The sequence below is a fragment of the Anastrepha ludens genome, chromosome 5 (genome assembly GCF_028408465.1).
Source record: "Anastrepha ludens isolate Willacy chromosome 5, idAnaLude1.1, whole genome shotgun sequence".
Taxonomy (NCBI): Eukaryota; Metazoa; Arthropoda; class Insecta; order Diptera; family Tephritidae; genus Anastrepha; species Anastrepha ludens.
This window is the reverse complement of record NC_071501.1, coordinates 33,089,438-33,105,294: the sequence shown is the minus strand read 5'-3', so window position 1 is coordinate 33,105,294 and position 15,857 is coordinate 33,089,438.

Below are 15,857 nucleotides of genomic sequence, written 5' to 3'. Positions count from 1 at the left end.
GTCCAGGGTCGCCTGTTTTGAGAAACCTATGCTCAATGCTCAACGCAAAACTTCATTAGAAGCCTTGAAATGTATGGTCGCTGTTTAGTACGGTAGGCCACACTCGAGGGCGCAGTGCGCTATGGCTCAATAGTAATAATTATTATTGGACAAAGTGAATGTGAAATGCCGATATATTCAGCGTGCTACACCTACAGGTATTACTAGTAGCTACCGCAGCTTTTTCACACACTTATGGAAACAGAAAACCCGCATGGATCTTGATGAATGATTGAACTAGATTTCCCCGATTCTGTGCCAGTTCATATATTCACCCATTGTCCTACTTTAATAGTTGAATACATTAAAAATTAAAAGCTTACAGAAATTTACATTGCCTTCAAGCGACATTTTTTAAGCTGAATTAATGAGCTTTGTTTTAAGTCACCATCACTTGGCGTTTTTTCTTGTGTGTTTTGGCCTGTTTAACATGACTTCAATGCTGCTCTGCCCGTTGCCGTTACCTTCCAATTTCTCAGATTAAGTTGTTCCAGATCTTGCTGCATCTCATCTATCCAGCTCGATTTTGTTTTTCCTTCGTTGGGCTCTTCAGCTGTCCACTCTCATATTGTGGCCTAGCCATCCTATTTGCTGCACTTTAAAGGGTCCCGGTGGTCTAGAGCCCGAAAAGTTGGGGTATTTTCAGGATTTTTTTTTACAATAAAAAAATGAAAAACGATATTTTAATTGCATATGCTTTTTACTAACTTCTCTTACATATTGAAAATTGCTAAAAGTATTCAAAGACAAAAACTCTAAAGGACATTCTTGAGGTATTTTACCATGGAATGATTACAAAGTAGAATCGTTAAAATATTTTATTCCATGCCCATATCTTAGTAACTTGTCCCCACTCCTTGCAGAGTAGTTGGCTGTGGCGTGAGGTGATGCGACTTTTTACGCTTCAATCTTTCCTTCCACATGTTCCGATCGGAGAGAGCTGAAGCTTCGCTATTAACATAGTGAGAGATGCTCTTCATGCTCAAGAATATATAATGCACGGTGATAGTTGTGGGATAGATTTTTAATCCCTGTATATATCCTGCAGTTTTGAAAAAGATCTTAATAAAAAACAATTTGTCGTTCAGAGGCGGAGTAAAACTGTACCTCCCTTCATTTGTGTATAACATCAAGACGAACTCAGGCAAATATCCAAAAAGGTTACATTTTGTTTCGTTATTTGCATATAATAATTTACAAAATATATTTTTGTCAAGCGGAAGCGGGCAATCGCGGTAATAGCGCAGACACACTAAATATAGCGAAGTCCTCGACCATCTTTGCGATCCTTCTGCTAGAAAAATGTGACACACAGATGGCGCTTTAAGAAGGCGTTGCTCCTAAGGCACGACAAGTGGGCATTCCCACTACTTAGGACTGGTAGCTTCAGGCTAATCACCTACCCTGTCAGAAAGGAAATAGATTAGTGAAACCAACGCAAGACTGAGTCTTGTCGAGACCCTATGCTCCCGAGTGGAGTGAAAAAGGAAAAAAAAAAAGAATTTTTGTCAAAACATTGAATGAAAATTGTGAAGAATATTCGAGGATAAAAAGTTTAATTTAGCTTTAAAGACGTTTCTAAGGTATTTTACTTTCCTCTTGCATTGGAACATATCTCCAATGAATTGCATGTACAATTTTTGATGTACAATAAATAATTTTTTTTTCAAACCACCATCCTGTTGAATCTTTAAGGAGCTTTAAACAAAATTTAGAACTTCTTAGAAAAATTTAAAAACGAAAATGTATTATGATTGAATAAATAGGATGATGAGTTACCACGTTTGGTCTTTAGTCAGCCAATCACCTGATCTTTTCAAATTCGCTGATAGCCAGTTAATGATCTGATATTGGTCACACCTTCTATATTTTTTCGCCCATAGATTCATTCGTGTCTACTTTGGGTTGTTTCGCAGTGTCATCAACAAATTTTGACTTTATTTGAATTAATTAAAAATTGAGCAGCAGCTACTGGGATCACTTAGGGAAAATTTTATCAATTGACTTTGACTCAATACTATGTGAAGTCCTTTCTTTTCTTCTTCTTAATTGGCGCTATAACCACTTACGCGATTTTGGCCGAGTTTAAGAAAGCGCACCAGTCGTTTCTTTCTCCTGCCGATCGGCGCCAGTTAGACACGGGATCTTCACATTCTCTGTGACATGCGCAGCTATTACTATTTAAAAGGTTCGAGAAGTGTTCCCTCTATAATTTAAGTATGCTCTGGATGACAGTCACCAAATCGACGTCTTTGTTCTTACAGGAAATCGCCCCGGTCTTGAAACCTTCTGTAAGCCGCCGAGCTTTCAGGCAGAGTTTTCGGGTGTTGTTCCTATTGGCCAGCATATCAAGCTCCTCGCACTCACGTATTTCGGCCTCTTCTGTCGGATAATACGTCTCCCATCCTTTTTTAGCTCACTGTAGCGATCCCGACATGGCTCGCGTTGCGCCCGATCGCAGCGTGACTCTTTAGGCGACATCCTTTCTTTCTGCGGCAGCATGACATTCCTCATCGTACCAATTGTTTTCTCTGGTTCGCCGGAATCCGATTTCTTCTTCGGCGGCGGTACGTGGGGAACGAGAAATATTGCTCCATTGCTCGCGCATGCCGGTTTTTTGGGCAGTGCTCTCTGAGAGCAGGAGTGAGAGTCGAGTGGCGAATCTTCTGGCTGTCTGTTGTGATTGCAGCTTTTCGATGTCGAACATTCTTTGCCTAGTTAGATGTACGTTTTTTGCTGCACAGAGGCGAGTGCGCAGTTTGGCTGCAACAAGGTAATGATCCGAGTCGATGTTGGGTCCTCGGATCGAAGGTACATCGAATACACTAGAAGCGTGTCTTCCACCAATCACATCATGATCAATCTGGTTTCGCGTTTTTCGCTCAGGAGACAGCCAGGTAGCTTGGTGTATCTTTTTATGCTGGAATCTGGTGCTGCAGACTACCATGTTTTGGGCCCTAGTGAAGTCGATCAGTCTCTGTCCGTTACCGGATGTTTCGTTGTGTAGGCTGAATTTTCCGACTGTGGGACAAAAAATTACCTCCTCGCCCACCCTGGCGTTGAAGTTGCCAAGCACGATTTTTATGTCGTGGCGGGGGCAGCGCTCATAGGAACGTTCCAAGCGCTCATAGAAGGAATCTTTGGTCGCATCGTCCTTCTCTTCCGTCGGGGCGTGGGCGCAAATTAGCGATATGTTAAAAAAACGGGCTTTGATGCGGATTGTTGCGAGACGCTCGTCCACCGGAGTGAACGACAGTACTTGGCGACGAAGTCTCTCTTCCACAACAAATCCAACACCAAATTTGCGCTCTTTTACATGGTAGCTGTAGTAGACGTCACAAGGTCCTACGCTTTTCTTGCCTTGTCCCGTCCATCGCTTCTCTTGAATGGCAGTGATGTCAGCCTTTACTCTCACGAGGGCATCAACCAGCCAAGCAGAGGCACATTCCCTATTAAGGGACCGGATATTCCAAGTGCATTCCCTCAAATCATAATCCTTATTTCGTTTGCAGTGGTCGCCATCAGTATAGCGAGGTCTCATCAGTATAGCGAGGTATCATCCGAGGCTTTAAGCTTTTCACTCCCGAACGGGTGTTCGGAAGCTACCCAGAGGATACGTGGGCTAATCCCGGACTTTGAGAGCTGCTTGAACCATATGCATAAGAATCGTCCTGGCCACTCCCAAGTGAATGGCGATCAGTAACTTTCCCCACCTACGGTGACTTCTACATACATATGGAGCCATCCTCCACTTCTCAGTTGGCATAAATAAAAAAAAAATACTTAATTCATATCAGGAGACAAGCACATTAATATTTATTATTAATTACTTACTATTAAAATGTTCCCCTTGTACTATTCCAAATGCACTTTTGTGCGTTACTCATACGCAGTGAAGTCCCTAACTGGAGGATGGCAAAAATGGTATAAGATGGTGTTTTAGGTCACATGCTTTACATATCCTCGAATTTTTCTTACGAAACTATTACATATTTCACATTCTTTTTTATATAAACCACTCTGTTCCCCCTCAAATCCCTTGTTTTCATACAAACTCTACCAAATAGGATGCCCAATCCTCATATTTGCAAAAAAGAGAACCACAAATTTTCGTTTACTAACAGCCCATCGTAGGAAAACACATTTTTTTTTAAATATAATTTGCATGCTTGCTTGCCAATAAAACATCAATGAAATTAATCTAACCAGCAGCTTCTAGTCACTTAAGTAAAATATGGTTTTAAACATAAGAAGCCGGCTATTGCCAGCAAAACAAAACAAAAAAACAAGGGCGTGTATATACCTACAAATACTCAGCAATATACAGACATAAAATATTGTTTTGCTAAGCTAAACTAATATTAAGGCAATACTCGTATGCATATATAAGTATGCTTATACATACAAACAAAAATCTATTACCTATACAAATACTCGTGAATATTGTCTAAGCAACCAGCCCAGCAGCTGGTGAAAATAATTGTAAACAATTGTAAAACAAAATCAAATTAAGTGCAGTATTCGGAAGATTATGAATGAGAAGAAGAAGAAGCTCCAGTTGTTTTTATTTGTTAGGCCTTTAACACAAACACACGCGCTCACGTAATTTGTAGGGGGATTGCAAAAATAGAAAAATAACTATTAATTATAGATACAAATTCCAGAAACCATTTAGAGCTTAAGCAAAAATAAAAAATGGTAAATAAAATATGAGGTTTAAATAAATTTGCAGAATATTGTGGAATAATTGGAGTAAACCAGTTTATTTTTCTTTGCAAAATGGAATTAAAGTAAGTACTGAAGGCGATGGGGAAAATGCGTATAATTTGGGTGATCAGGCATCACCAAGCGCTCTTAAATATTACTACTAATTGAGGCCGAAATATAGACAGGCAGCATAAATAAAAGTGATAAATAAATTTGTTGTTTTATTATTGAGCCCACTTTAAGCTCACTCAATAAAAATGCGAAACCAAAAACCAAGTACAGTAGGTATGTAGGTAGGTAAGATGGCAAAAGTACCCCAGGTACACTTCAAGTAGCACTGTGAAAAGATTTAAGGAAGAGAAAAACCGTCTAAAGCCATCCAGTGCTGTTGATGTAGTGGAGGAGAGAAAAGGGATCTAGGCTGGAGAATTTCCTCAAGTCATCCCCAAAGGGCACGCTAAGGAATCTCAAGCGCCTAGTCGCCAGAGCCGGACATTTGCAGAGAAAGTGTTCCACAGTCTCTTTCTCTGCAGGATCACCACAGCTTCTTCAATAGGGGTTGTACGGAATTCCAAGCTTCTCCGCATGAGTACCGATCACCCAGTGACAAGTGAACACCGCAATGAGTTTGCAAATTGAATGGCGAGGGATTTCCATCACCTGAAGCGTTCTGTTTTTGTTGTACTGAGTTACAGTAGAGTGTCCCAAAACAACAAAATGTGTTTGTTTATTAACAGATACTACGTGAAGGCGGCCACCGTAGCTGAAAAGCCGTGACTAGCATTTAAAATTGCATTGCTTCGAAACTACAGGCACGGAACACCAAATGATGGGAAACGTTTTTTTTTTTTTTTTTTTTTGAAAGCAATCCTCGTCAAAATGGCAAACCACCGAGTGTATTTCCGCCATGGAAAAGCTTTTCATGAAACACCATTTGCTGTGCGGAGGTGGTGCATGAAACTGTAGGTTCCTCTAGTTGTAAAACAACACCAAGACGCACTCCACAAATAGAAGGAGGAGCTCGGCCCCGTACCATTAAATCATTAGTAATCCTGTGTTTTTGGTTTCTTAACAGCTAATCAGGATTTTTTTCAAGTCACCATAAATTATAATAAAAGATCTTGCAAGCCACAAGCGGATATGTTGTTTTAAAATAAAGCCATTAACATTTTTATTCCTCCAAGTTTCACTCTTTTTATTCAAAATACAGCTCTTAGCAATTATATATTACATCACTTAAGGAATTAAGATTAGAGGCCCAAAAAAACTGTGATTTTCAATAAATTGTATTTAAATTTCTTCTAACTCTTTTTTTCTACCTGGAATTTTTAGATATGTTGTTCTTAAAAATCGACTATTTATTGACAGAAGTACCGTTCCGGAATTACATACTACTGAGATCTAGGAATAGTCTTTGAAAGACCCTTTATATTTCCTAAGTCTTACACAAAATATGGTGATGTAGGGTATCAGGAGGAAGAAGAATTGGAAACAAGATCAAATATAACTTTTGTTCGCTATTATTCTTTTGACACATGTGAAGCTTTTTCAGAGTACTGGGTGTTTATACAACATTTTCGAGGTATACTACTGTGGGCAAAAAGTAAGGAGAATTTATTTGTCAAACTTCGCGGGATGAAAATTTCGCTCTAGTTATTTTTTTCATGAGTTGGCAGCACAGTTAATAACATCTGGGCCAACTTTCATGTGAATGTTATTATCAGTAATATATTTACGCTTGTGTTTACTAGATGACCAATTGATTGATTGAGCATCAAATTTTGTTTGCGGAATGAAATTTCAGCTGCGGAAACGTTTAGCGTGTTGCAGAAGGCATTTGGTGATTCGACCATGTCGCAGAAAAATGTTTATAAGTGGTACAAAGACTTCAAAGAGGGTCGAGAACGTGTTGATGACTTGGAGCGCTCCGGACGACCATCGACGTCAACAGATGACCAACACGTCAATAAAGTGAAGGAGTTAGTGCTCAAAAATCGTCGATTGACTGTTAAAGACCTTACTGGCATGATCGGAATATCAGAAGGATCTGTGAAAACCATTTTGAAAGACCATTTGGGCCTACGAAAAGTCAAATCTCGTTAGGTACTGAAAACTCTCAATTTCTTGGAAAAAAGTCGTCGCGTTGATGTGTGTGAAACAATGCTTTCAGACTATCAGGACAAGCTCAAATGCATCATTACGGGAAATGAGACTTGGATTTATGCTTACGACCCTGGAACAACCGACCAATCAAGCGAATATCGTGCTAAAGGCGAGGCCAAACCGAAAAGAGCACATCAAAGTCGTTCAAAAATAAAAGTCATGATGACAATTTTTTTCGATTTTCGGTGTGTGGTGCGCTATGAATTCCTTCCACCTGGCCAAACTGTTAATAAGGAATATTGAGCGTTATACATGAAGCGTTATACGTGAAGCAATTCGTCTAAAAAGACCAGAATTATGGGCCAACAACTCTTGGTTTTTGCATCACGATAATGCACCGTCTCACACTGCACTCGTTCTTCGTGACCATTTCGCCAAAAATTCCACGCATATCGTTCCGCAACCACCGTATTCGCCTGATTTGGCTCCGTGTAACTTCTGGCTATTCCCAAAACTCAATAGACCACTCCGGGGAACGCGTTTCGAGTCGATTGAGGAGATAAAAGCTGAATCGAAGAAGGTGCTGATGGCTATACCGGAAATGGACTATTTGGCATGTTTCGGGGATTGGAAAAATCGTTGGCATAAGTGTATTTCATCGAGAGGGGATTATTATGAAGGGGATGAAATTGATTTACAAGAACAAATTAAGATTTTTCATTTTACAACCAAATTCACCTTACTTCTTGCCCATAGTAGTAACTTGGATTTTACGACCTCTTTAGCTTTGAGCAACGTGAACGTAGCAATTGTATCGCTAGTAACCCTCAAACCAAGCAGTTTCCGCCGTTCGCCCAATTTCGAACACGACTCACGTGCTTTGAGTCATAAGCAATAAATGAAAAAGTAAATCGTTCTATGAGTACCGCGACTATTTGAATTACTACCCGTTATGTGTACGACCACACTTTGGCCCACCTTGGCGTATTTGTGCACAAAAAATAAAAAGGTTTGTAAAAAAAAATCATTCCCCATCTACTTAATCATAGTTATTTGAATAATTCTTAATGACTGCCAATTAAATGCGAGTGCCAATTTACATTTACGTGAATTTGTGAATTTATGTGCGTGAATTGGTTTTTTGTGGAGTATTTATTTGAATGATTTTTTTTTCTTGTTTTTTTTGCATGATGGTATTTGTTCACAGGTGGCATCGATAACTAATTTTTGCTTTTGATACTGTGAAAAGCAATAAATTAACTTTATATTAAGGAATTAATTTTAAATAATTCCAATAATGAGTTGAATAATGTTTTGAAATAAATACGTAAAAAGTTTAAACAAATTGCTAGATCTTGTAAATGTGGCTGGTTACCAAAAGGAACTGACGCCAGCTATCATTAGTTTGCTATGGTTATGCCTATAATATTAGTTAGGTCTGGCCGCCAACTTGGTCCCGTTTGTTTGTATGCACCGTAAGGACAACAGATATTGAATTCAAATTCCACTGTGGACAACACTTGGTTTACGTGACCGCCTTTAGACAATACATACTAAAAAGTTGTTCAAAGTGTCGTTTTGCATTCAAAATTCTTACTTTCCTTTTTCTTACCTGTTCGGTACAAATTCTTGAGTTGATTTAGTCTAATCTTACGTTAAGGTGTATATTCCATAAATGTTGGGATCTGTTTCAGCTTTTGGCGCTCCGACTACTGCAGTGATTTCCAGGCTGAACTGGTGGCAAGTTTTTTTTTTTTTGTGGTTTATCTTTGCAGTGGCACCAGTACAATGTGATGCGATACCTGGAGATGTCACCTACATTTTCACTGATATCCAGGCGAGGATAAAATCCCTCACAAAGCAGTCGGCAACCTTTTGTGTAGCACATCTCTTAACGCGAAGGCTGAGTAATTTCACCCAAAGGTAGCATAGGTTTCTGTACATTGCGACATTGAGGAGAACTGACACAAAAGACTTGGCACAAAGCTGACTGATGATTAACAAAGGCAATGACATAGGCATACTTTACAGACATGTAAGCTATCTAATATATTTAAAAAAAATTGTAAGAACAGCGAAAGAAGGACTGAGTAACGAACCCGCCTCAACAATCGCCCGAGAGTTGCGGCCGACTTTCAACACTAAACGCGCAGAATATCTAAAAACAAAAAAGAATAAATAATTGGCGCGTACACTTCTGTTAGGTGTTTGGCCGAGCTCCTCCTCCTATTTGTGGTGTGCGCTTGATGTTGTTCCACCAAGGGAGGAACCTACAGTTTCAAGCGACTCCGAACGGCTGATATTTTTATGAGGAGCTTTTTCATGGCAGAAATACACTCGGAGGTTTGTCATTGCCTGCCTGCGCAGAATATCTGCTTAGCCAAAATAAGTACTACGTAATAGGCTGAGACGCCCAGAGGAAGGGCGTGCATACACATGACTTCTGCAGAAATTGTGCAGCTGAGGAAGAGTAAGATACGATTTTGGATCTTTCATGCCATTGCTTTGATCTAACCAGATTTTCCATTCCAAGTAGAAAATGTTTTAATGCGTTAGAAGATGTGAGCTCTCTGGAAAACAGGGAATTTTTAGTTTCTGAACGATTCACATTAGTTTTAGGACAGATAAGAACAAGCCCCCCCACGCGACATCATAAAGAGTTATGGGACTGAGTATGTTTCAGTGTTAAGCCATTTAAGGGACTTGTAATTTTCAGCAAAGTTCTCATCTCAAAGCAATTAATCGTCTAGGTTACGCGGTGATTGAGATATTTGTAAAAACGAATTTTTAGTCCAACGGTCGGACATGACAGGTAACATCAGTTTTGTCCATCTGCATCCTCTCTCAGCTTGCCAAGCTCACTTGTGGGTTGTACAAAGTGGCGCAAAAGTAACCTTGCGATGTTTTTTGGCTGTAATTAAAAAAAAAATGAAAAACTTTGATTCTTCTTCTGGATTATTTTTATTTGGTCTTTTAATTTTTTTTTACATCAAGTCAAGAATATGATGTCATGTAAATGGCCGCCGCCACAGTTGATTGCTATTTGAGCCCTTTTTATGGCACTTTCCATCACTTTGGCCAAAACTTCCGGAGATGGGTCCTCACATTCTTGACGGATATTGTCTTTAAGAGCTGCAAGAGTCTGAGGCTTGTTGACATAAACCCGCGACTTCAAAAAGCCCCACAAAAAAAAGTCTGGAGCGGTCAAAGCAGGCGATCTTGCTGGCCAATGCAAATCGCCAAAACGGGAGATTAGACGCCCGGGAAATGCATCCTTCAGCATATCGGTTGTGGCACGTGCAGTGCGTGCCGTTGCACCGTCCTGTTGGAACCACATGTTTTCCAATCCCAATTCAACAAGTTGCGGCAAAAAGAACTCGTTGCTCATTGCTCTGTAGCGCTCACCATTCACAGTAGCCGTTTGGCCCGCGACGTCTTCGAAGAAAAAAGGTTCGATGACTCCTCCAGCGAAAACAGCACATCATACAGTGACTTTGAGCAGGTGTAATGGCTCTTCGTGGGTTACACGCGGATTTTCAGTGCCCCAGAAGCGTAAATTTTATTTATTTACGTACCCGCTAAGATGGAAATGGGCCTCATCACTCATTATTATTTTTGATGAAAAATCATCTTCCTCTTGGTGGTGGTTAAGCGTATGTTAGACGCGATTGGCGGTCAGCAGCGAACAGCTGATGCACCGCCTGGACTTTGTACGGAAACATCTTCAAATCTTGTACCAAAATTCGCTGTAAAGACCGTCGACTGATACCCATTTGCGTGGCACGTCGTCTGGTCGATGTCGGCGGCGCTTCCATGACATCCTCGGCTACAGCAGCAATATTCTCTGCAGAACGGCTACTCTGGGGTCTGCCACGCCTGGCAGTATCTCGTGTTATGCCAGTATCTTCGAGGCGAGCGGCTAAACGTCACTGTGTTTCACCAGTAGGCGTTGGACGGCGAGGAAATCTGCGACGAAATTCACGTTGTGCCAAAGTCCCCGACCGATTATTGGTCAAATAAATAGTCAGGAATATTCCGCGTTCTGGAGCAGTGTAGCGTAACATTGTTTATTAACGTGTATTTCGCATGTGTTTATTACACAAATGTCAAAACAGAACTGACATTAGGGGCCAATCGCAAAATTTATAGCATTTTCTGATAGGAAGATCACTTTAGCGCCACCTGTTAGTAACCCATTTGCTAACCGTGGCCTTGATGGCTGCAGAAGAGAGTGACAGAACGGGCTCCGGGCCAAAGAAGTTGGCCTCTGAGCTGAGGTACGTGTTGAGGTACCCTATATTTGAAAGCTTTTTAAGAATTTTTAGTGCATTCTATGTTTTATTGTTTCATAATTAAATGAATACAGGCCAAAACGACTACCAAGGTGGTGAAGCCTTTTTCTGCTTTAAGCAGGACATTCCGAAAGAAAATGTTCTGAATTTTCAATATCCATTTCGCAGAATCGACAAATGATGGAGATTGACCATTTTTGTTTAAGTGCAATCTCAGACTACAGTAGTCTACAAAGTACTCCAGCTAAGGATCTTAAGTTTACTCTGCTGAAGATATTCTTCTGAGAAATTCTTTCGTGCGGCGGACAGAATTGTTTCGCTTGTCGCTGAATGGTAGAGTTTTCCCAGTGTTCAACGAATTTCTTCTCCTCTTACTTTCTGAAAAAATTCACTGAAGTGGACTTTTGTAAGTCCACACGAAAGGATCAGGACCAATTAGAAGCACATGTGCCGTTTTTTTTTAGCTAAATGATCAGCCATTTCATTTCCCTCATATCACTAATATCGAGGAATTCAGCCTTATAATTCTGTGTCTAAGTATTCTAGCGTAATGAGAAATCTTCTCATGGCAATCATTTACCATTTTTGAGCTGATTACAGTTGATAGAAAGGCTTTTAAAATTACCGAATTGAATATTAGTCAGAAAACTATTTGGCTGTATTTGTGTTATAGTTAACAGTGTAAGTTTGTTCTACGAAATAAAGCGAAAACCCGCAGAGAACTTTTTACTTCACTATAAATGGCCGCCATCATGGCCGAATGGGTTGGTGCGTGACTCCCATTTCGGAGTATGTAGGTTCGAATCCCCGTGCATGAAACTGCAAAATGATAGACAAGGCTTTTTCTAATAGCGGTCGACCCTCACCAGGCAATGGCAAACCTCCGAATGTATTTCTGCCCTCATAAAAAAAAGCATTTACCGTTCGGAGTGGTCTGAAAACTGTAGGTACCGCCATTTATGAAAACACATCAAGTCGCACGCAACTCCTAACCGAAGTACACACGCTAATTATTTATTTATTAATTTTTATACTTGAAAGCCCTAAAGCCGCATTTATGTAAGAAGCTGAAAATTACTAATGTAACCTGTTGTAAGCAGATGTACTGCTTTTCGTTTTTTTTTTGTTTTTTGCGAACATGAATAGTGCAGCTTGACTATGGAGCCATAATAATTACTGCATATTTCATATTTATACGAATTTTTGTATGTCAAGCTTTGAGAGCAAAAAATGTCATTCTTAAAATTAAGCAATTTTATGCGTGATTTAATTGCAAATTTAATTTAATTTTTTCTAGAATGAAATCACTTCATTTTGCATGTGTTTCCATGCATTATTTTAGTTTATTGTACTTTTTGAGTTTACCAGTTTTTTTACTCCACGCATTCATTCCACGCTTCATTACATCACTCATACGCCGTGGTGGACAATAACTACGAGTTTATTTAAGGCAAATATTTTCTTTATTAGTTATTTTTGCCTGAATTTCGCGCAGTTATTATTACGACATGAGATTTAGTTAATGTGTTTTTCCCCTTGTTTACCATAATTAACTTCAAACCAATTCATTAGTAGCTTAAAGCACATATTAGCTTAACAATCATTAATATTTCAGCCTGCAAAAAAATTCAATTTTAAAAATTATGTAAATATGCCGTTCTACTTCATAACTCAAGTGTGTTTTTTGTAGTTGTTCATTTTGAAACCAACCATAAAAATATTTTAACTTTTTACACACTTATAGTGTGGATTTAAATGAATAAGCGCAAGGCAAAGCGGCAATAATGAGTAAATAGACTCAAATGGTAAAAAAGCGAATACAGAAAAAAAATTGCTTTTGCAAAAATATAAAATTAAAATACTAACAGACAACCAAATTTCAATTATTTAACAACAACAAACCGCAGCAAGTTCATAAACGGAAAATCATGCATAATAAAGTGATAATGGAGGCTGTTAAAATTTATGCAAGAAAAAATTAAAAAGCGGCAGCTGAAAGAATCGAAGAAAAACAATATCACCAGTATATTAAAATAATTTGAAATTGAACAAGCAAATTTTAATTAATTTCAATCAATCAAAATAAGTTTTTATTTGAAGAAAATTCTTATGATCGTTGAAATTAAAAAAGTGCAGCTCTTATAACGGGTGATTTTTTAGCTAATAGGACTATGAATAAATTCGTGCGGTTTTACAACAGATGGCGTAACTTGATTATTATTCCATCGATCCACATTTCCAAACATTCATTGGAGAGCTACTGTCGTAAGGCACAAACGTCAGTATAAGTTTTTTATTTGAAGCGTAAACAACAATATTTTTACCACACTTGAAAATGTCGAATTTCGTGCCAAATAATGTGTTTTTGCGGGGAATTCTTCTTCATTATTTTAATATGAAGAAAAAAGCAGCCGAAAGTCATCGTATCTTGGTGGAAGTTTATGGTGAGCATGCTCTATCTGAGCGAACGTGCCAGAAGTGGTTTGCACGCTTTAAAAGTGGTGATTTTGGCTTGGAAGACGAAGAACGCGAGGGTGCGCCGCCAAAGTTCATGGATACCGAATTGGAGGAATTGCTCGATCAAGATCCGGCTCAAACGCAAGAAGAGGTTGCAAAAACTTTGGGAGTTGATCAATCAACCATTTCCAAACGTTTAAAAGCCATGGGAATGATCCGAAAGGTAGGCCATTGGGTGCCGTATGAATTGAAGCCAAGAGACGTTGAACGCCGTTTTATGGCATGCGAACAACTGCTTCAACGGCACAAAAGAAAGGGTTTTTTGCATCGAATTGTGACTGGCGATGAAAAGTGGGTCCATTACGACAATCCAAAACGTCGGGCAACGTATGGATACCCTGGCCATGCTTCAACATCGACGTCGGCGCAGAATATTCATGGCCTGAAGGTTATGCTGTGTATCTGGTGGGACCAGCTGGGTGTTGTGTATTATGAGCTACTGAAACCGAATGAAACGATTACGGGGGATGTCTACCGACGACAATTGATGCGTTTGAGCCGAGCACTGCGAGAAAAACGGCCGCAATACGCCGATAGACACGACAAAGTTATTTTGCAACATGACAATGCTCGGCCACATGTTGCACAAGTGGTCAAAACATACTTAGAAACGCTCAAATGGGATGTCCTACCCCACCCGCCGTATAGTCCAGACCTTGCGCCATCCGATTACTATCTCTTCCGATCGATGCAACATGGCCTGGCTGACCAGCACTTCCGTAATTACGATGAAGTCAAAAAATGGATCGATTCGTGGATTGCGGCAAAACCGACCGAATTTTTCACAAAGGGAATCCGTGAATTGCCAGAAAGATGGGAAAAAGTAGTAGTAAGCGATGGACAATATTTTGAATATTAAATTTGTAACCATTTTACGTCAATAAAGTTTCAAATTTCGAAAAAAAACCGCACGAACTTATTCATAGTCCTATTATTATCTAACAGTTGGTTTAAACAGCTGACGCACGTTTCGTGTTTTGTTTCGCTGTCAAACATCTTCAGTTTGGTCTGCTTTTTCCATTTTATGGTCAGTTCAATCGACCCACTGAAGCGGCTATTCGAGCTATTGTGACTAAATTTAGAAGCAAATTTACATTATTGGACATCAAACCACCAACACCAGAAAATATCGCAGCTGTATCGGCCAGTGTTTTTTTTTTATTGACAATTGTATTTATAGTTAACTATAAAATACAAAAAGCTTATAGCTATGGCTAAGCTAATATACTGGATGTGTATATATGTGTATTAGGGCTGGTCGATTTAAAAATCGCTCATTGCTCTGTGAAAATCATATTTTAGGGATCAAAATAAGAAACTTTGCCGAAGGAACCATACCACTAAAACGAATTCTGATGTCCCCCAATTTGGGTCGAACGAAAAATCCCACTTTGACCCATTTAGAGTGCTCCAATGGAGTCCAAATGTATGACAGACCCCACTAACTTTGGACGGCCGATCCACCCATGTCAGTGGCACACCCCCTGGAACTCCCCTGGGGAGTTCCCCATACAATCATTTCAAAATATCACCATTTTTGGCCTTTACATGAGAAAAGAAACTAAAAAGTTCGACCCAAATTGGAGGACATCAGAATTCGTTTTAGAGGTTTGGTTCCTTCGGCAAAGTTTCTTATTTTGATCCCTAAAATATGATTTTCACAGAGCAATGGGCGACTTTTTTGCCTCCCCACAAATCCACCCGGCCTAATGTGTATGTAGGGTGTTAGCTAAATTTCATTTAAGATATTGCAATATTTTAAATTGCTTATAAGTTTAATAATGTTCTCTGTAGAATTGTTTAAAAGTAGATCAGTAGCTTTTGTATTGTTTAGTGATTTTCTGTGGTTTATAAAATGTGTACAGTCGCCTAGGATGTGTTTGATGTTTGGAGCTGAGGTATTGCAGTATTTGCAGATATTTAGGTCTTTTTTTATTCAATATTCGTGTGTTAGTCGTGTGTGCCCAAGTCGTAGTCTAATTATTTTTGTTATTTCCCTTCTAGTTATGTTAGTATTATGTATAAATGTGTGTTCATTGATTGTTTGCTTCATTGGGTTAACAAATTTATATCAGCTTGTTGTTTGTTCGAATGTGGAGTGTTGTTTATTTTTGAATTTTTTTATTATATGTTTTTTAATATCTGTGTGTAGGAGGTTCGAGACATAGTTAGGGGGCAGTTTTATGCTTCCTTTGCTGC